Source organism: Bubalus bubalis, chromosome 5, assembly GCF_019923935.1.
Source record: "Bubalus bubalis isolate 160015118507 breed Murrah chromosome 5, NDDB_SH_1, whole genome shotgun sequence".
In the NCBI taxonomy this organism is placed as follows: Eukaryota; Metazoa; Chordata; class Mammalia; order Artiodactyla; family Bovidae; genus Bubalus; species Bubalus bubalis.
The window spans coordinates 18,487,299-18,508,757 of NC_059161.1; the positions used below are offsets into that span (position 1 = coordinate 18,487,299).

The following is a 21,459-nucleotide window of genomic DNA, read 5'->3' on the forward strand; positions in this document are numbered from 1 at the left end:
CAGATCAAGAAGCAATGGTTAGAACCAGACATGGAACAACAAACTGGTTCCAAATTGGGAAAGGAGTACGTCAAGGCTGTATATTGTCACTCTGCTTATTTAACTTATATGCAGAGTACATCATGTGAACAGGCTGGATGAAGCACAAGCTGGAATCAAGATTTTGGGGAGAAATATGAATAACCTCAGATATGCAGATGACAACACCTTTATGGCAGAAAGTGAAGAGGAACTAAAGAGCCTCTTGATGAAGGTGAAAGAGGAGAGTGAAAAAGGTGGCTTAAAACTTAACATTCAAAAAACAAAATCATGGCATCTGGTTCTATCACTTCATGGCAAATAGATGGGAAAACAATGGAAACAATGACAGATTTTATTTTCTTGGACTACAAAATCACTGCAGATGGTGACTGGTCTTTTCATGAAATTAAAAGACACTTGCTCCTTGAAATAAAAGCTATGATGAATCTAGACAGAGTACTAAAAAGCAGAGACATTACTTTGCTGATAAAGGTCCGTATAGTCAAAGCTATGATTTTTCCAGTAGTCATGTACGGATGTGAGAGTTGGACCATTAAGAAGGCTGAGAGCCAAAGAACTGATACTTTCGAACTGTGGTGCTAGAGAAGATTCTTGAGAGTCCCTTGGACAGCAAGGAGATCAGACCAGTCAATCCTAAAGGAAATCAATTCTGAATATTCATTGGAAGGACTGTTGCTGAAGCTGAAGCTCCAGTATTTTGGCCATCTGATTTGAAGAACCGACTCACTGGAAAAGACCCTGGATGCTGGGAATGATTGAGGGCAGGAGAAGGGGGTGACAAAAGGTGAGATGGTTGGATGGCATCACAGACTCAAAGCACGTGAGTTTGAGCGAACTCCGGGAGATAGCGAAGGACAGGGAAGCCTAGCATGCTGCAGTCCATGGGGTCACGAAGAGTCAGACAGGACTTAGAGACTGAACAATGAGACAGAGACCACAGCAGCTTTATCCACCGTTGTATCCCCAGCACACAGCCCTAAAAACATTCAATACGTTTTTATAAAAGAAAGGAGTGGGGGACGGAAAAGAGGAGGAAGGGGAGGTAGAGGGGAAGGAAGATATTCTGCAATTTCCCATACTATAATTTTGCTATTGTGGTAAATTAGTCCTCTTAAAGTATTGGCTTCTGCAGAGATCCTTATCACTACATTTGAGTGGGCAGGAGTGGGCTTAAGGGGCTTTTGCTTGTAACTTTTCAATCTGCTTGAATATTTGCCTTTGCTGTTCTGCTTTAAGAACTTCTTACAATCTCCACAGGACCTGCCTGGCTCAGAGAGGGGAAGGGAAATGCTTTAACATGGGAGGGGAGGCTTAATTTCCATGCAGAAATGTCCATGGATTCATACAACAAACATTTGTTGAGCACCTACCATGTGTCAGGGAATGATAAAGGCACGGGTAATTCTTTATGGTACCACAAAAAGAATCCAGGAAGAAACCTAGGGAGTTAGCTCATTAAAAAAAAAAAAAAATTTCTGTTTTTTTTTTTTTAACCAAAAATTACTTCTACAAGAGTATCTTGAAATTCCTTGAGAATTTGTGACTTTTCCAGGATTTGTTACTTCTGCTACTCCTTCTACTTCCCTAAAGCACCCAGACATAAACAGACAAGACAGGCAAAGCTAAAAAGGAAGGCCTACTTTTTCTGAAGATCTTAAAGCAAGTAGAAACCTAAGGACAGAATAACATTCTCAGGATCTGGAAGGAATCAGTTATGATGGCAGCTGTAGAGAAAACGAATGTCGCCACCCTTTTGGACTTATGGAAAGAGAGCTAAGGCGCCACAGTTGTCTGGCTTGGGATACAGAAGGGCTTGGGGGCGACTTCCAGGAGACCTCACCTATTTCCTCATTTGTCCAAACCACTGCAGCGTCGTCGGGCTCCGACCGCTGAACGCAGAGTGCTGCACAAACTCCCCCAGCACCTCTGTTTCCATCAAGTGCTTGTCAAGTGTCAATTTCAGGAGCACTGGGATCTCCAACTAGGGCTTGATAATAGCCCTCCTGCCCACACAGACCAAGATGACTTGAACTGGTTTGCCTGGAAGCTGTCTGTTAAAGAGGAATAAGTTACTGCCGCAGTAAAGGGGTGGGAGTTGGCACAAATGGCACCTCCTTTCTGAGCAGGATTCCAGTTCCAGTGCAGCTTCTCAGAGGCACTAGCCCACGAGCAGCCCCTTCCTCTGCAGCTCTAAGCAGGGAATCTGGTTTGCCTGGAGAGAGCCAGTCGGAGCCACCACCAGCCGAGAGAAACAAGTGCAGAGCCCCCCAGTCTGCATTTCAGGCTTCCAGGTGCGGCCACAGAAAGTAGGACAACCTTAAGTCCTCAAGGCCTTGCATTCTGGCCAGATGTGATCCCCTGTGGTGGTGGCCATCCCTTCCAGATACTGAACTCCGCCCCACCTGTCTGCCAGTGGCCCCTCCTGGGGGTCAGACCCCACTGTCAGGCCTGTCTCAGAAGCCAGCCTTTGTCTGGACACCCTCTCGGCTGTGATCAGACACATGGGAAGTTACAGCGAAGAGGGCCAGCAAGTGGAAAGTCATGGCTTCTGAGCTGGGTGCTCAGGTCCCCACGGAAATAAAAGGATGAATGGATGCCTTTCAAGCGTACCTGGCCTCTAAGAGCTTTTCTAACTCTCTTCTTCATCCCACCCTCATCTCTGCGCTCTCTCACTGCTCATTTATGCCTTTTTCTTTCTGGTCATCTATTGTGTATTTTACCACATAATTACTAATAATGATATTATAATTAACCTGTTTTTTAAGCCAACAAAACTTGCATTTCCAGAGATAAAATGACCTGAAGGATTTTATGCTCAGTACACACACACACACACACACACACACACACAGTGCACAATGTTGTCAGTTCAATGTGTGCAGCTCAGACTGGTGGAGTTGTAGACTAAGACACGGAGCACTTGTGTGACATTAGACAACAGAATACAACCACGTTGACAACGCCTGCACACCCACAACAAGCTGAAAAAGAAAAACTGCAGTGGGCGTACAGTTATTTCATTCAGGGCCTTCCATGCCCCCGCCCTCATGTACTTTCTGCTCAACCTGTGGGTTCTAGTTAGACCACACCAGTCAAGGTAACCCTAACCCTTTGCTGGTGATTAATTAAGAGAAGGGGCTTCCCTTGTGGATCAGCTGGTAAAGAATCTGCATGCAATGCGGGAGACCTGGGTTCAATTCCTGGGTTGGGAAGATCCCCTGGAAAAGGGCAAGGCTACCCACTCCAGTATTCTGGCCTGGAGAATCCCATGGACGGTGTAGTTAAGGGAAGGGCACGTGACTGACTTAAGGCCAGGAAGGGAAGAGGTCAAGCTTCCTGGGGCTGTGGGGAGAATTCTTCCAGATTTTAAGGAAAGCTTTTAAAGGAACTGTCTCTGGACGGTGTCCTACACAGATGTGAACTGTGGAACTGCCACCACCACCACCTCATTGCCAACCTGAAGACCAAGCTGCCACATGGAGGAGGGCAGGCCTCAAGAATGGTGTCACCACGTCCCGTCAGCCTGCCCAGCCATCCACCACTGGACTCTAGCAGTTCGAGACATCACGGTTCCTGACAGCTGCAGCCCATGCTTTCGTGTTAGATTTTCTGTCACTTCATCCCAAAGCTCACGGACTCGAAGCCCCCACAGCCACACACACCATGACAAGACATAACTATTCCGTAAGCCTGAAAAGCCAGTGAGTCGCTTTGGTGACAGGGAGACATCCCCTCACGCTCCTCAACATGATTTGTTTGGTTGTATTTTATCTTTTATACGTAAGACATTGGGACCTCAGTCTTACATAAAATTCTTGATAATGGGATACTAATTCTAAGAATCACTGGTTCACTCCAATGGTCTTGCCTGGAGAATTCCCTGAACAGAGGAACCTGGAGGGCTACAGTCCATGGGGTTGCAGAGAGTCGGACTGAGCGACTAACACCTTCACTTCTTCTTGCTTCTTTGGCTGCTTCTGGGATTTTCATGAAAAGATGCTACCTCTATCACAAAGGTTTCAGAGAAGTATCCAGGCAGGTAGCCCTCCCCTCACCTTCCCATACCATCTCATGACTCTCCACAGTGAAACTTAAAAAAAAAAAAAAAGGAATCACTGGTATAATGGGGAAATGACTTAAACTGAATCAAGTTAAATTCAATTGAATAAAAGTTAAATTCAATTTAGGTGGGGAAGGGAACTGAATTACATAGAAAAGGACTTTCTGCAATTAAGTGTAGCATAAAAAGATTTAGTGGTCCTAGCAGACACTTTCATCATTATTACCATCAATAAATATAATGGTTAATATTTATTGAATTTTTATTTTATGCTCAGTACTGTATAAGGGGTGCTTGGTTTTCTTTGCCGTGCACAGGTTTTTCTCTAGTTGAGGCGAGTGGGGGCTTCTCAGTGGTTTCTCTTGTTGCAGAGCAGGGGCTCTAGGTGCCCAGGCTTCAGTAGTTGAGGCACATGGGCTTAGTTGCCCCACAGCATGTGGGGTCTTAGTTCCCAGACCAGGGATTGAACCCATGTCTTCTGCACTGGCAGGCGGATGCTTAACCACTGGACCACAGGGAAGCCCTGGCTTTGTGTCTTTACACAGGACTGTGGTAAAGAAGCAGAGCTATGGGCAGCGGCACCTTCTAAACAAACACAGTATTGCGTGCGGCAGAGCAAACTCTTGGCACAAGTGTCCCAGGCCTCCCCAGGCAGCACCATGCAGGATCATCACGGCGCAGGTCTGGGGCAGCCCAGAGATGTGGACAAGAGGGAGTGAGTCATCACCTGCGATCCTGTCTTCACCTGACAAAAATCACGTGACAGCTCTGCCTGGGATGAAACGTGGTGGGGAGGGAGCGGGGGGTTGGAATGGACAAAGTCTTAGGGTCTTTCCCCCCCCTTTCCTGGCCCCTGGTCTCTCCCTTGCCACATTATACTCCCATCCTCCGGCGGCCGTGGCTCTTCACTGTCCTCTGGCTGTTGTCAAATTCCTGACTGTCTTCACCATAATCTTGTCCAAAAAAATCCACCATGATTATGGCGACCTTTGTTCTCAATCCAAAAATTAGAAGTGGTCTGGAAAAAAAATTTTTTTCTGACTTTAAAAATGACATATAAGAAACATCTCATATAGTTACCCATATTGGAAAAAATACAATTATACAAAATCGGGAAGCATCAGAAAGCTGGACTATCTAGTCATCACACATACGCTCCAAGAGATCCCCTTGCAAAGGAGGCTCTTAGAGGTAAAATGAAAATCACTTAAATACATTAGCACATTTCAAGACGCCAGTGTAACAAGGAGCTGGGCTGCTGCGGTGGTAACAGGAGATGAGGCAAGAAGAGGGTCTCTGCAAGTCACGTGTAGACGATGCTGGAGAAACGTAGGACTGCCCCTTCCATCCAACACACACTTTTCCAACATTTTGGTCTGATTTCTCCTGTATAAAAAGCAGTGCCATTTTCACTGAGACTAGCTGAATGACAGACAATACGGAAGCTCTGTGGCAAGAAGCCTTCCCTTATCATATAAATCATAAATTACCTCTTTTTGAGCCAGGCACCATACTGAAGGCTTTACAAGCCTTCTAGCTAATTGCAACAATCTTTTTAATGAACTGATTCACTCATTCATCCAATCATTTATTTATTCCACACATGTATAATGAGCACCTATTATGTGCCAAGCATTGGGCTAGGCATCAGGGCTCAAAACAGGCTGATGAACAGATTCTGACATGACACTGTGCTAAGTGCTCAAATGAAAAAAAAAAAAAAAAAAAACCCTACTTTGGGAGTCCATAGAGAGCACTGGGGAATCAGGGAGGCTGCTTGGAGGATGGTATTTATTTAAGCTGAGAACTGTGCATTATGATAGAAGAGTTGGCCACGTGTGGTGTGGGGTGGGGGGAGTTGGGGTGGGTTGTAATTTAAATAGCTTGGTCAGGGTAGGCCTCATGGGGGAGGTGACATTTGAGCAAACTTGAAGGAACAGGGAAAAGTGAGCAATTGAGATCTCCAGGGAGACGGAGAAGTAGTTCTAAGGCCCCACTGAGAGAGCAGGCCTAGAACATCCTAAGAGCAGGAAGGAGACCAGTGTGGCTAGAACAGGAACAGCAAGAAATAAACTCAGAGAAGTAATGCGGAAGGGCTTTGCCTTTGGCTCTGAGTGAAATGGGAAGCCATTGGAGGGTTTTAAGCAGAGCTAGGACACTATCCTACTTGGCTGGTGTTGAGAACAGACTCGAGGGAGCAGGGAGAGAGCATATTGGAAGCTGCTACAGCAATAATACAGTAAGCGCGCCTGCTTCCTCTCTGGAACCCTGAGCAGAGACAGTCACTCGAAGGGCCCTGACCATCAGGCGCTTAACATGTCACAAGGGAAATTGGAGGCAGGGCCGGGCTGGGGTGAGGCAGAGGGAGGGCCTGGGATAGCCATGTACATGCTAAGTCGCTTCAGTCGTGTCTGACTCTTTGTGGCCCTATGGACTGTAGCCTGCCAGGCTCCACTGCCCATGGAATTTTCCAGGCAAGAATACTGGAGTGGGTAGCCATTTCCTTTTCCTGGGTACCTTCTTGACCCAGGGATCAGATCTGCATCTCCTGCATTGCTGGCAGATTCTTGACTGTCTGAGCCACCCCTAAAGTTCCTGTGTCCTCCAAGTGGTGCAGGAGACTCTCTGTAGATTTCCTATCTTCAGCACACATTCCTGCCCACGGAGAGGACTGAGGGGATCTAGCCACTGTCCTGAAGGGGCCTCAAGGTTCAGGCAAGGAAAAGACAAGCGACTAGAGGCATGGCAGGGCACACAGAGGCTCCAGCAGCTGACGCAGTCACACCCATGCCCACCCAGCAGAGGATATCTACACTCCAGTCACGGCCAGTCTGCGGCCACCCTCACAGGCCACATACCCCATCCCAATGTCAGGCCATGAAAGCGCCAGGGAAGAAAGGGTAGGAGACAGAATATTAGTTCATGATATATTTAATCAAAAGAATGATAAATTGTGCATTAACTAGAAAATCTCTGGCTAGAACCAGGAAAAAACATGATTTTGAAAATATCAAGTTATTCACCATTACAGTGGCTGGGGATTCAGAAATCAAATAAGGTTCTGGAAATAATGAAAATCATATCTATTTCTGAGTTTTGTGGCCATGCAAATTCAAATCTGCTTCACAATGTATCCTTGAAAAGAGCACTGAGATACAGCATGGAAATACTGTAGATATGATTTCAAATCATTTACCTGGATCGTCTAAACTATTCAAGCTTTGCAATAGTCAGTGTCGAAATTCAGCAATGAAGGTTTTAAATGTTCAAGGTCATGTCTTAGGACTCCACCTGTAATTCGTGCAATCTTAGAGTGGGTTTCCATGGCATTGACTGTCTTAGCTTCATCCTAGGCAATGATATCCATAAAATCATGATTTGATGTGCTAATTCTATTTTTACCTTTTTTTTTCGTTTTTTTAAAAAAAGACTTTAATTTTTTAGAGCAGTTTTAGGTTCAAAGCAAAGCTGAGAGTAAGGCACATAGAGTTCGCATTTACCTCTTGCCCTTGCACATGCAAAGCCTCCCCTACTGTCCACACCCCCACCAGAAGGGTACATTTGTCACTACCGATGAACCTCCACTGACACATCATTATCAAAGCCGGGAGATTACATAGGTTTGAGCAAATGTACAATGACAGGTATCATAAAGAGTATTTTCACTGCCTCCAAAATGCCCTGTGCTCTGCCTCTTCATCCCCCCCACACACCCTTTTGACCCCTGGCAACCACAAATCTCTTTTTACAGTTGCCATAGTTTCGCCATTCCCAGAATATCATACAGTTGGAACCCTACAGTATGTTGTCTTTTCAGATTGACTTCTTTCACTTAGCAACATGCCCTGAAGCTTCCTCCATGCCTTTTTATGGTTTGATAGTTCATTTCTTTCTAGTACTGAGTAATATCCCATTGTCTGATGTTGCAGTTCATCCATCATGTCCAAGATGTAGGACATCTTGCTTCTGAGTTTTGGCAATTATGACTAAGACTGCTAGAAACATCTGTGTGCAGGTTTCTTTATGAACATAAGTTTCCAACTCCTTTGCATAAATACCAATGAACATGATAGCCTGATCATATAGTAGTAGTACATTTATTTTTGCAAGAAACCGCCAAACTATCTTCCAAAGTGGCTGTACCACTTTGTATTCCTACTAGCAATGAATGAGAGTTCTTATTGCTTCCCATCCTTGACAACATTTGGTGTTGTCAATATTCTGAATTTTGGCCATTCTAATACTCATGGAATGGTATATTGTTGTTTTATAATTTTTCCTGCTTTTAATGGTAAATCCGTCACCAACAAAAACCCTCTAGCATACCACCATATTGGAAATATTGTCCTGGTTAAGATATAGGCTCTAGCTAAAGAGATTATGGAATTATTATGGAATTATTATTATTATGGATTATTATCTTGCTGGAATCAAGATTGCTGGAAGAAATATCAATAACCTCAGATATGCAGATGACACCACCCTTATGGCAGAAAGTGAAGAGGAACTAAAAAGCCTCTTGATGAAGGTGAAAGAGGAGAGTGAAAAAGTTGGCTTAAAGCTCAACATTCAGAAAACTAAGATCATGGCATCCGGTCCCATCACTTCATGGGAAATAGATGGGGAAACAGTGGAAACAGTGTCAGACTTTATTTTTGGGGGCTCCAAAATCACTACAGATGGTGACTGCAGCCATGAAATTAAAAGATGCTTACTCCTTGGAAGAAAAGTTATGACCAACCTAGATAGCATATCCAAAAGCAGAGACATTACTTTGCCAACAAAGGTCCATCTAGTCAAGGCTATGGTTTTTCCTGTGGTCACGTATTGATGTGAGAGTTGGGATGTGAAGAAGGCTGAGCGCCGAAGAATTGATGCTTTTGAACTGTGGTGTTGGAGAAGACTCTTGAGAGTCCCTTGGACTGCAAGGAGATCCAACCAGTCCATTCTGAAGGAGATCAGCCCTGGGATTTCTTTGGAAGGAATGATGCTAAAGCTGAAACTCCAGTACTTTGGCCACCTCATGCGAAGCGTTGACTCATTGGAAAAGACTCTGATGCCAGGAGGGATTGGGGGCAGGAGGAGAAGGGGACGACAGAGGATGAGATGGCTGGACGGCATCACTGACTCGATGGACGTGAGTCTGGGTGAACTCGGGGAGTTGATGATGGACAGGGAGGCCTGGCGTGCTGTGATTCATGGGGTCGCAAAGAGTCGGACAGGACTGAGCAACTGAACTGAACTGAACTGAAAGAGATTAAGTCATCTCATAACATTGAACATGAGATAGACATAGCGGACATTAAGGATTACCCGAGCTACCCTCCCAGTCATTGCTTGAGTCAGATCCAAATATTCCCTGCACAGTCACTCAGCCTATGCTTTGTTTTTTTTTAATTTTATTTTATTTTTAAACTTTACATAATAGTATTAGTTTTGCCAAATATCAAAATGAATCCACCACAGGTATACATGTGTTCCCCATCCTGAACCCTCCTCCCTCCTCCCTCCCCATACCATCCCTCTGGGTCGTCCCAGTGCACGAGCCCCAAGCATCCAGTATTGTGCATTGAACCTGGACTGGCAACTCATTTCATACATGATATCATACATGTTTCAATGCCATTCTCCCAAATCTTCCCACCCTCTCCCTCTCCCACAGAGTCCATAAGACTGTTCTATACATCAGTGTCTCTTTTGCTGTCTCATACACAGGGATATTGTTACCATCTTTCTAAATTCCATATATATGCGTTAGTATACTGCATTGGTGTTTTTCTTTCTGGCTTACTTCACTCTGTATAATAGGCTCCAGTTTCATCCACCTCATTAGAACTGATTCAAATGTATTCTTTTTAATGGCTGAGTAATACTCCATTGTGTATATGTACCACTGCTTTCTTATCCATTCATCTGCTGATGGACATCTAGGTTGCTTCCATGTCCTGGCTATTATAAACAGTGCTGCGATGAACATTGGGGTACACGTGTCTCTTTCCCTTCTGGTTTCCTCAGAGTGTATGCCCAGCAGTGGGATTGCTGGGTAATAAGGCAGTTCTATTTCCAGTTTTTTAAGGAATCTCCACACTGTTCTCCATAGTGTCAGCCTATGTTTGAACACCTCTATTGACACAGATATCTCTGCCCCCAAGGCAACTCTTCCAACTTATGACAGCTCTATTAGGACTCTCTTTCTTCCTTATTCTGAGCTGAAATCAATGTGTGTCAACACAGAAATCAATGAACTGTGAGGAAAAGTAATTCATTCACCTCTACTCAACACTGACAATCTAGAAAAAGAGGATGTAATCAGCAATAAAAACAATGAAAAGAAGCCGAAAATCAATGTGTCTCCTGTTGGAACAGTTCTCCCCTGACATAGTTCAGTGTTTTCTCAACAGACTCAGAAGGCCACAAGATTTTTCAGTTGCTTCTTTTTTCTTTTTCCACCTCTTTTCTTTTTTTAAATAAAAACAAACAAAAAGCACCTCTTTGAGCTTTCTTCCCAGTGAAAAGCTAATTGTAACTTTCCTGAAAGCCATTACTTTTTGATTCAGGTTATTTCAGGAACAGTTAGCACCAACAACTTCAGAAGAGGGGCAGAAAGGTCACAACAGGAGGACAAATCTTTCAGGGATTTGGGGGGATGAGGAAGCTCGCTGAAGAATCAAGGTTCACCTAGAATCTGCAGAGGAGAATCTCTTAATATTTATGTCCTCTTGGTAGACAGCATTTCTGAAGTGCAGAGTAGAACCTAGAAGAGGGGAAGGGAGTTTTTAGTTGACTTTTCCATTGTTTTTTTTTTTTGTTTTTTTTTTTTGCTCTTTGACCAAGCTGAAGGGCTGATTTTTAGGGATGGGCTAAAGATTTTAAAGAGGTGCTTGGTTTTGTGAGGTGAAGTGAAACCTCTTGGAAACATACTAGAGTAGGTCCAGCAGTGCTAAGGCATTTTCCTGAAAATGAGACAGAATAGAAAGCTGACACAGGATCCAGGTTGGGTGTGCGGGAGGCAGAGAGGTGTTGGTGGCCCCAGGAACCTCAGTCTCCTTCAGCAAGGTCCATGGAGAGCAAGCACTCTCCAAGCTGCTGGCTCCAGCTGCCAGGAAGGTTTCCTCCAGAGTTAACCTTGGCTTTGAATCACCCTCTTCTGGCCCTTCTCCTCTCTGCTCTATTCCTAGCATTGTCATTTACCAGCTTAATGTCATTGAGCAAGTCAGCAGCGTCTCTGGGCCTCAGTTTTCTCATCTGTAAAATGGAGTTAATTGTCCTGGCCTCCAATAGATTTATTATGAGGATTAAATAGGATAAAGTGAGAAAGCACTTTCTAAGCTATAAAGCCTATGGAGGAAAAAGTTGTTTGTTGGTATTATCATCTAATTTAAAGCTTTAGCACATCTTTGTCCTATTTTTCAGAAAATAGGGAGAAGAATAGCTGTTCCTCATATGGTGAAGACTGCATGAGAAATCTAGAGACTGTCATACAGCATGAAGTAAGTTAGAAAGAGAAAAACAAGTATCGTATAGTATTGCTTATATGTGGACTCTAGAAAAATGATGCATTTGCACTTATTTGCAAGAGAGAAATAAAGACATAGATATAAAAAACAGACATATGGATACTGGGGGTGGAGGGGCTAGGAGGGGTAGGAGGAGGTGGGATGCATTTGGAAAGTGTGATTGACATATATACACTGTGTGTGTGTGTTTGTGTGTGTGTGTGTGTTAATCATTCAGTCGTGTCCAGCTCCATGGACTAGCTTGCCAGGATCCTCTGTCCATGGGATTCTCCAGGCAAGAAGACTGGAATGGGTTGCCATTCTCTTCTCCAGGTTATCTTCCCATCCCAGGGATCAAACTCAGGTCTCCCGCATTGCAGGCAGATTCTAAAGGGAGAAAAAATCAACCCACTACAGGAATCCTGTGGTCTGTGGAGCCTTCCAGAAGCCTGGGGCTGATGCTACAATGGAAAATTGAGTGCCAGAGCAGGGATCAGAGGAAGAGGTGACTTCTCTGAGCTACGTACCAGCTTGATGAGGTGGCATTAGTACATTAGCATCAGGATGGCTAATTGATTTGTTCCTCTTACAGAAGAATCTGTCTCTGCAAAATTGAGGTGGCCATCAGGTCTGGTATGGTTGCTAGGAGAGCATTCAGGATCTCCAAGGTTACTTTCCATCCCAACCAATGGGGCGAGGGCTTTCTGGGAACCAGGAGAGCAACCATAGGAACTGCTTACTGCACAAGAGGAGCAAGGGCTGACCTCATGCTCAGGCCTGAACCTGGAGGTCCCAGGACTAATGAGCCAGGCAAGGGGAATAGAGGATGAGGAAGAAGGAGAGGGAGGGATGCTAGGTCTTAAAGCTGGAGTCTAAGCATCACAGGTGTGGCCCATTCAAAAACTTCTCTCACTGTCCTCCCCTTTCCTAGTGGTCAAGAGGAGACCAAGTAGCCTGACCCAGCTGGCAGTCTGGGCTGCTTAGGGGTCCAAAACAGAGTCCTAACCACTATTTATTCTAGTGAGACCTAAAAGAGGATAGGATTTAATAACATAAAGCCTGCTGGAAGCTTGCAGGGGTGGGGGGCACTGGGATGAAGCTGATGCTTCTGCTTCTTCCAGAGACATTCTGAGAATGCCAAGAGGTCCCTGTGCTTTTCCTCTATGCTCTATAATTCCCTTATCTGGAGGCAGAGCCTTCTATCTTCAGGGCTCTGAAAGCCCTAAAAGTCCAAGCCAGTGATTTTTCATGTCAACTACCGAGACCCTGCAACCAGGCACCTTGATTGTTCTGACCAGATATGTTCTACTCTTGAAATAAAGAAACTCCAGTCTTCTCCCAATTCCAAGAAGAAAAAATAATTAATGAAAAGAACTTCCATTAATGGAAAGAACATTAAGATTTTTTCCTGTATTTTTTTTCCCCCTTAAACTCTTTTTTTTTTAAGGTAATAAAACATTTTTAATAAATTGCATTTAAGAACTTATAAATTGAATTACAAAGTGAAATTCAAGAGTTGCTTTTTGTATTTTTGGCCTACTACTTGCAGAGTAACCAGGTATATTGAAATTTTAGTTGCCTACAGATTCTTAATTGAAAAATTTCAGAATATGGAAAAATTAAGAATAGTACATGAATACTCATGTACCTTTATCTGCATTCACCAATTTTTAACTTCTGCCACGTGTATTTTTGCAGAATCATTTTGAAAGGAAGTTGTGGATACCATGACACTTTACCCCTTAATATTTTAGCAAGTATCAGTATTTCCCCCCAAATGAGGACATTTTCTACTTAGCCTAATGCATAAAAACATCTCCCAAATATAGATACACTGTTATCTACTATGTAATCCATATGCAAATATGCCCAGTTGTCTCAAAATTTTTTTTAACTCCAGTATCCAGTGTATCATTTGTTTTTATGTCTCTAAGGCTTCTCTAATCTTTAATGTCCACGTTTTTTAAGTCATTTCCATTTTGTGGAGTCTAATCCAGTTGTCTTAGGGAATATCACCTGTATGTGTTTATTGCTTCCTCCAGATTAGTTTGAGGTTAAATATTTTAGCAAGAGGATAGTTGATGTGTCTATATCCTATGTATCATGTCCTGAAGGCACATGGCAGTTTGGCTTATTTTGAGTTCTGGCACTTGGTTAAAGTGGTGTTAGTCATATGTCTCTATTACAAAAGTACCTTTACCTTTTATTTATTTATTTTTTTTTTAATTTTATTTTATTTTTAAACTTTACAAAATTGTATTAGTTTTGCCAAATGGTCTGGTAGCTCTTATCTATGTAAAAATAGGGTGGGTGATTTTAAGGCTTCCCTGGTGGCTCATACGGTTAAGAATCTGCCTGCAATGCAGGAGACCTGGGTTGGGAAGATCCCCTGGAGGAGGACATGGCAACCCACTCTAGTATTGTTGTCTGGAGAACCCCATGGACAGAGGAGCTTGGCGGGCTACAGTCCATGGGGTCACAAAGAGTCAGACATGACTGAGCACAGCACAGGTGATTTTATGTTTTTAGCATGGAGTTAAACAGATCTTTCTTTCTATGTTAATTCAAAAAGGGTACCATGACTTTGCAGATGCCCCACATCTGGACAGGTTACAAGAATATAAGTCTACCTTTTAACTAAAAGCGAAAGGAATCATGACGGAGGTGTCTAACAGCAGCCATAGTTACCCACCATCATCAAAGTCATCAAAGGATCAAAACCATGATTTTTAAAATGTATCATAGCCAGCCCAGCTGATAACCTTGCTTCCCCACTTCACTGAGGAAAAAGGAATGATCAGAAGACAACACCGCAAACTCCCGTAATCATATCTACCCCCACCACATGGTTTGTCTTCCTGATCCCAGCATGCGTCTAGCTGAGGTCCACTTCCCCTTGACCCAGCATTTATCTCTCTTTTCTACTCAAGGACAATACTCCAGTAATTCTCTTTCTCTTCTCTTTTGAAAAAATGTATTTATTTATTTTCAGCTGTGTCAGGTCCTAGCTTCAGTACACGGGATCTTCCATTGCAGCAAGCAGGCTTCTCTCTAGTTGTGGCGCAGTGAAGTGAAAGTGAAGTCACTCAGTCATGTTTGACTCTTCGAGACCCCATGGACTGCAGCCTACCAGGCTCCTCTGTCCATGGGATTTTCCAGGCAAGAGTACTGGAGTGGGGTGCCGTTGCCTTCTCAGTGTGCAGGCTTAGTTGTGCTGCAGCGTGTAGGATCTTAGTCCCCCAACCAGGGATCAAACCCACATCCCCTGCATTGCAAGGCAGGTTCTCGACCACTGGGCCACCAGGAAGTCCTTGTCTTTCTCTTCCCATCATCAGTTTTTCACTCTCTGGTTGAGTATTCTCAACTTGATCTAGTAGTCAGCTTCTAAGATATCCCCACTTCCTGGTACTCTCTCCCTTGTATAACCTCCTACACACTGTGCCAGGTTTGGGTTGTGAGACCAAGAGCGTCCAGAGGTGATGATACGACAACTCCAAAATTAGGTTATAAAAGACTGTGACTATCGTCTTGGGAGGTCCCTTTCATGCCGTCTTTCTCTTGGATCAGTTGCTCTGGGAGAAGCTGCTGCCACGTCATGAAGCCACTCAGACAGCTTATAGAAAAACCCACATAGTGAGAAAATGAGTTGTTCGGCCAAAAGCCAGTGAGGAACTGAGGACTGCCAAAGAACTGTAAGAGTGAGCCTGGCACAGAATTCTCCAGCCCCAGTTGAGCCTTGAGATGACTTCAGCCCCAGCTAACAGCTTGACGGCAACCCTGCAAGAGATTCTGAGTCAAAACCACTCAGCTTAGCCACTCCCAGATTCCTGACCCCCAGAAGCTTTGTGAGAAAATAAACACTGTTTTAAGCTACTAGGTTTTGGAGTGAGCCACCATAGATAATTAACACACTTGACCCATCACATGCTCCTTCCTCCTGATACACTTTCTTCTTTGCCTCCCATTACAGCACACTCTCTTGGTTTTGCTTCTCCCGACTTCCTTTCAGCTTCCTCTGTTGGTTCTTCTACTTCCACTCAACTTTTCAAGTTGGAGGCCCTAAGACTTGGCCCTTGATCCTCTTCTCTTGTGTGTCTACACTCACTCCCTCGGTGACCTCATCCAGCCTTGTGGCTTTAATTAATTCCACCTCTGTGTTGTCAACTCCCAAATTTATCTCTCAGCCCCTATCAGTCTCCCAAACTTCTAATGAATGTAGCCAACTGTTGATGTGACTTTCCCATTTGGATATTTTCAATATACAGCTCAAATTCAACATGATCAATGGTGAACTCTAATTTTTCCCATCAAAACCTGTTCCACATTCTTCTGAACTGATGGCAGTTCCATCTTCCCAGTTACTCAGACTATCCTTAACTCCTCTCTTTTTCGTATTCTTCACATACAGTCATCAGTGACACTTAATGACTCTACTTTCTGGAATATAAGAAGACCCAGTTCCTTCTCACCAACCACTGGTACCATCTTAATTCACACCACCAGCATCTCTCACCTGGACACAGCAGTAACCTTCTAACTGGTCTCTTCGTTCCGTCCTTGCCTCTCTACAGTCAACTGTGGACACAGTAGCCTGTGTGCAGTATAACTCTCTTAAACAGGCAGATCACATCACTCCTCTCTGCTCAGCATCTGCAGTACCTCTTCATTTCGCTTAGAGTAAAAGCCAAAGTCTCCCCAGTGGCAGCTCTACATGGTCTGGTTTCCCTGTTACTCCCTGACTTCATCGCCTTCTCTTCTCCCTTTACTCTGTTCTAGCCACACTGGCCTTCTTGCTATTCTTGGAACACTCTAGGCACAGCCGCACAGCATTTGAAGAAATGTACTGTCTCTTCTGCATGGAATGCTCTTCCCTAAATGCCATCATGACTAAGTCCCTCACCTTCTTCAAGTCTCTGTGCAAATACCACCATGTCAACGAGGTCTGGTTTGGCCGTCCCATTTAATATACACCCTGCCCCCGACCCCAGCACTCCCAAGGCCCCAGATCATACATAAGTTCTTTTTTCTCTGCAGCACTTAACGTCTTTTTACAAACTAGAAGCTCTATTTGCTTCTGCTAGTTTAGTGTCTATCTTCCCTTGCTAAAATTTAAACCACAAAAGGGCCAGTGTCTTTGCTATTTTATTTGCTGATACGGCCTAAGCCCTTAAGGTAGCATCTGACACAGAGTGACTAATAAAAGAAAATTGTTGAATGAATGAATAACTACTATCCATAATTATGATAAACACCTCACACGATTTTTTTATCCACATTTTACAGATGATGAAAACAAGGAAAAGGGAATTAACACTTCACAGCCTTACTATGTGCCAGACTCTCTATCTACATTATCTTAGATATTCCTCCCATGTTCCGAGACTCAAAGAAGTTAAGTAGCTTTCTAAAGTCACATAAGAGGTGAGAAGCAAAGCCTGATATAAATCCAGGTCTGGGGGCCCTGGAGGATGTCCCACTCTCCCACTAAACACCCAGCACACCCTGCACGGGTCAGGGATCTGCGGTCAGCTGAGACAACTGTCTGTGGCCCAGAGAACCCACCACATCACACCGTCATGCTGTCCCTTAGGGTCCTGTCTGGATACCAGCAGCCAATATCCACCTTTCCTCCCGTCCCCAGGCACAGGCCTACTGGCAACACAAGGTGATGGACAGTCACATGAACAGCACCAGCCCCTTCAACCTGCAAGCCCAATAAGAGGTTCTTGGTATTCGCTTCTTGAATGTTGCAACCATTTTTGCAAATATTTGAAATATCAGGGCTTTCAAAGCCTTTGAGGCTGAGTGACTACATATTGGTCCACAACTTCTCACTGCCTCCATCAGGAAAGAATGCCAGCTTTTCCATCAGTCTCATCCTCAAATTCTTGAAGACACTGACAATTGATGGTAATAATAACTAATAGTATATTGGGTTCTGCAACACACTAGGCACTCCAGAATGCGTTACATAAATTACACCTCATTTAATCCTCACAGCACCATAAGGAATGTACTGTTATTAACCCAATTTATAGATGAGAAAAACTGAGGCACAGAGAGGTTCAGCAGCATTCCTGCAGTACTATAAGTGGTAAGTAAGCAAGCCACGATTTAAGCCCAGGCAGCCTACCCCCACAGCCTGTGTTTAACTGATGCACCATCCTTCAGCATGAAAGTGGGTGGAACATGTAAACAACACCAAGGGCTGTTTAAAGCTCCAGCAAGTCCATTCACAGCCACAGACAACATCGAGATGGGTAAACAAACTGACATTCTGTCTTCCAACGGAGCTACCCGCAGTTAATTTCCTTATCACGTCACAGACCCCGTTCTTACCTTTCTAAAGAACCTGCCCTGCATTTTCCACTAGATCAGTTATCCATTATTCATTGCTAAATGTAACATTTCAAAATTGCCAGCATCACACAATATCTTCACGCTAAGCTTTCTCAGCCTGCTTCCCATCCCAGCCTCTCTTGCCGCTGTCTTTTCTTTTTCCAGCTACCCATTAATTAAGGGCAGCCAACCCTCTCCCCAACAGCCACAATTACATATTTGCTGCCAATGACCATATTGCTCTGTCTTGTTCCTGAAGCACTCTCTTTGGGGGCCTCATTAATCATTGATCACACACATTTCTACCTGCCCCGCTTTTTTTTCCCCTTCTTCTTCTTTTTAAACACTGATTGCTTGATCTTTAGGATTGCATAAATTTCCACTCACCAGATGCTGGTAAGACATCTACACTGTGCCTGCGAACAGTGGTGACATCTCTGAAACAGCTCTCTTGGGAAGAGCTGATTCAACCACACAGTGAAAGCAACTTCAAACCTTTGAAGAGTTCTGAAAAGGACAGACAGATCCCTGTGGCCTGAAGGAAACCAGGAAGGCTTCATGGAGGAGGTGAGGTTTGTGCTGTTCTTGAAGAATGGCTAGGTTTTGGCCAAAGGGACTCTTATATACAAAGGCAAGGAGGTTGGAGTCAGTGTGGTCTAGTCATGTATCGGGAAAAAGATTTCAGTTGGAGAAACATGAGCAATAAGATTGGATGAAACCCTAAAAGGCTTTAATGCCACATGAAAAGTCTCTGAGATTATATTCTGGAAGGACCAGACTGCCTGTGTTTTACACTTTCTCTGCTGATTTGCCACATAATTCTCTTCAGAATAATATTCTCTGCTTATTCTCCCAGGGTCAACAAGAGGCCAATAAGAAGCTCTTCATCATTTACTCAGCCCCTGGTCCAGGAGATATCTATCCCTCCACTAGACACACACACATACACACACACACAGAAATATGAATAGCTGAGCAGATTCCTGGGCTATGGTACTTTCTGACAAATTCAGCAATTTTCTGTTGCACCCAGGAGTCAGACCCAGTCTGCACAAATAGTTCAGCCAGTGACTGATATTCCACAAGCCAGCAATTTATTGCACCTCCTCCTCCAGGATACAGCTCACATCCCAGGCCACCTGCCTTGGCCCCCAGCCCCAACCTGTGGCCTGACTTCTGTGGGGCATTTCGGAATACCAGGGACAGCTTGATTCACCTGGGACTCAGCTTCCGAGAGGCAGAGTCTCCAGGGTCTCCTCAGTCTCCATCTCCATGGTGATTCTTAAGTTTAGCCAGCTCTCACCCTGCAACCAGCCCTTGTCCCACCCCATGTGCATCCCAGACCTGGGTCAGGTGGGAATAAATCCACCCTGCTCTACTATCCCAGCCCTGCCTCCCTCCACTTCTCCCTACAAAGGGACAAACTGCATTTGGAAGCAGTTCAGTGCTGGCTCCCAGCTGCAAACTTCAAATGCTTCCTCCCCATGCCTTGCCCCTGGCCTCTAGCCCTGCCCCAAGGTGAAGGAGCTAGCGGAGCAGGGTGGGGCGGGGCGGGGGCAGAGGGAGAGGTGGCTGCAAAAGAGAGACTAGAATGAGAAGCCTGTAGAAACTGTCATCCCTGACAACATTTCTTGATTTTTTATCATTGTAGTAAAATACACATAATAAAAAATTCACCATTCTAAAGTTTACAATTCATTTGCATTCAGTACATTTACAATGTCATGCAACTATCATCACTATCTAGTTCCAGAACTTTGTCATCATGCCAAAGGAAACGCATATATTGGGTTGGCCAAAAAGTTTGTCTGGATTTTTCCATAAGATGTTATAGACATACTCGAATGAACTTTTTGGCCAGCCCAATAAATACAATCATATTATATGTATCCTTCTGTCTTTGGCTTTCCTGATGAGGTTGTGAATCCATCCTAATGCGTGCTGAGCACCCTGAGGGTCTAGGCACTGAGACAAGAATGCACCATTTCTGGTGGACCCAAAACACCAAGCCTGTAGGGCCTTGGGAGACATGGTCCACCTGCCTCTCCACGTAGAAGGTGAGCACCTCATCCCGTGGACAGCGGGCCCACCTACTTAGTCAAGGCCCCATGAGGGCCCAAGAGATCTCAGGGCCATAGCTTCCCCAAGCAATCCAAATGAAGGGCTTCAACTTAGAGGAAATGACAGGAAAGCAAAGGAAATGCCTGGGGCAGTCAAGGAAGGCTTCATGGAAGAGGCGGCACTGACTCTGGTCCTGAAAAGGTGGTCAGGACTCACTGAAATGGCATTTAATTGCCATCTATATTCAGACACTCCCATATGTCTATCTCCACCTTTGACTTCAGGTCTCCACCTTTGACCTCACCCCTGAACTCCTGGCTCCTGCATCCAGCTGCCCACATGGTATCTCCACTTGGGGGTCTGACGGGCTTCTCCAAATCAAAATTCTTCATTTCCCTGCTCTCTGACCCCTGCTCAGTGTTTCTATCAGTGTCTCCTATCTCAGTAAATAGCACCACCACATCACCCAGTTGCTCAAGTCACAAACATGGAGAATGACTTCCCTGGTGGTCTAGTGATTAATTCTCCCTGAGTCCACTCCAGGGGGCATGGGTTCAATCCCTGGTCAGGGAACTAAGATCTTACATGCCGTGGGGTGTACCAGAAAACAATAAAACATTGGCAACCACTTGACTTCTCCACTTCCCTAACACCCCACATTCACTCCATCAGCAAATTATATTGACTCCATGCGCACAATATATGACATCCGACCATTTCTCACCAACGGCACTGCTGCGCAGATGTCCCAAGCCACCATCGTCTCTCACCTGTACCACAGCAACTGTCTCCCAACCTGTCCCTCGGCTTCACCTGCCCCATTGGAGCCCCCTTCTCAGAAACAGTTGATGTGATTCTAATGCAATATAAGTCACATTGCATCAAGCCCCAGCTTAAAATTCTCCAGTGACTTCTCATCACATTTAGAATAAAAGCTATCACTTTGTCTTCTGCTTACAAGCCCACCAATGATTGCTCCTGACTTCTCCCTCCATTCCTGCCCCTCTGCCTTCACACACTGTACTCCAGCTTTCCTGTCCTCCTTGTCCTTCCTGGAACGTCTCCTGCCTCAGGACCTTTGCACTTGCCATTCTTTCATCCTAAAACACTCTTCCCTATTATATTCACATGGCTTGCTCCTCACTTCCGATCTTTCTCACGTGTCACTTCCCACAGCACTAAAAGACCTTCCAGGACTTCCCAAGCTAAACAGAAACCCTCTCGAAGCACACTATAGTTCCTTATGAGTTTTGATTTTTCATAGAACTATTCATTAACTTGTCAAAAAAATATATATATAGTCAAAATATATATACACACACAAATATGTTTTCATAAAATTAAGCATGATGGCAAAAATAAATATGCATACTTAATATGTGTATGTGTGTGTATATATATATATATATGCATGCATCTTTCCTGCTAGACAGCCTCTTTACCTTATTTACCACTATATCT

At 44.4% G+C, this 21,459-nt stretch overlaps 1 long non-coding RNA gene across 2 annotated transcripts in view; it reads right to left on the reverse strand.

Moving 5' to 3' along the window:
- Positions 1-10,095: 10,095 nt before the first annotated feature.
- LOC123465783 overlaps positions 10,096-21,459 on the reverse strand; it is a 232,514-nt gene continuing 221,150 nt past the window's right edge. For both annotated transcript variants that reach the window (XR_006641075.1, XR_006641076.1), the window contains exon 3: positions 10,096-10,856. This is a non-coding gene — a long non-coding RNA (uncharacterized LOC123465783). The remainder of the gene's footprint in view (positions 10,857-21,459) is intronic.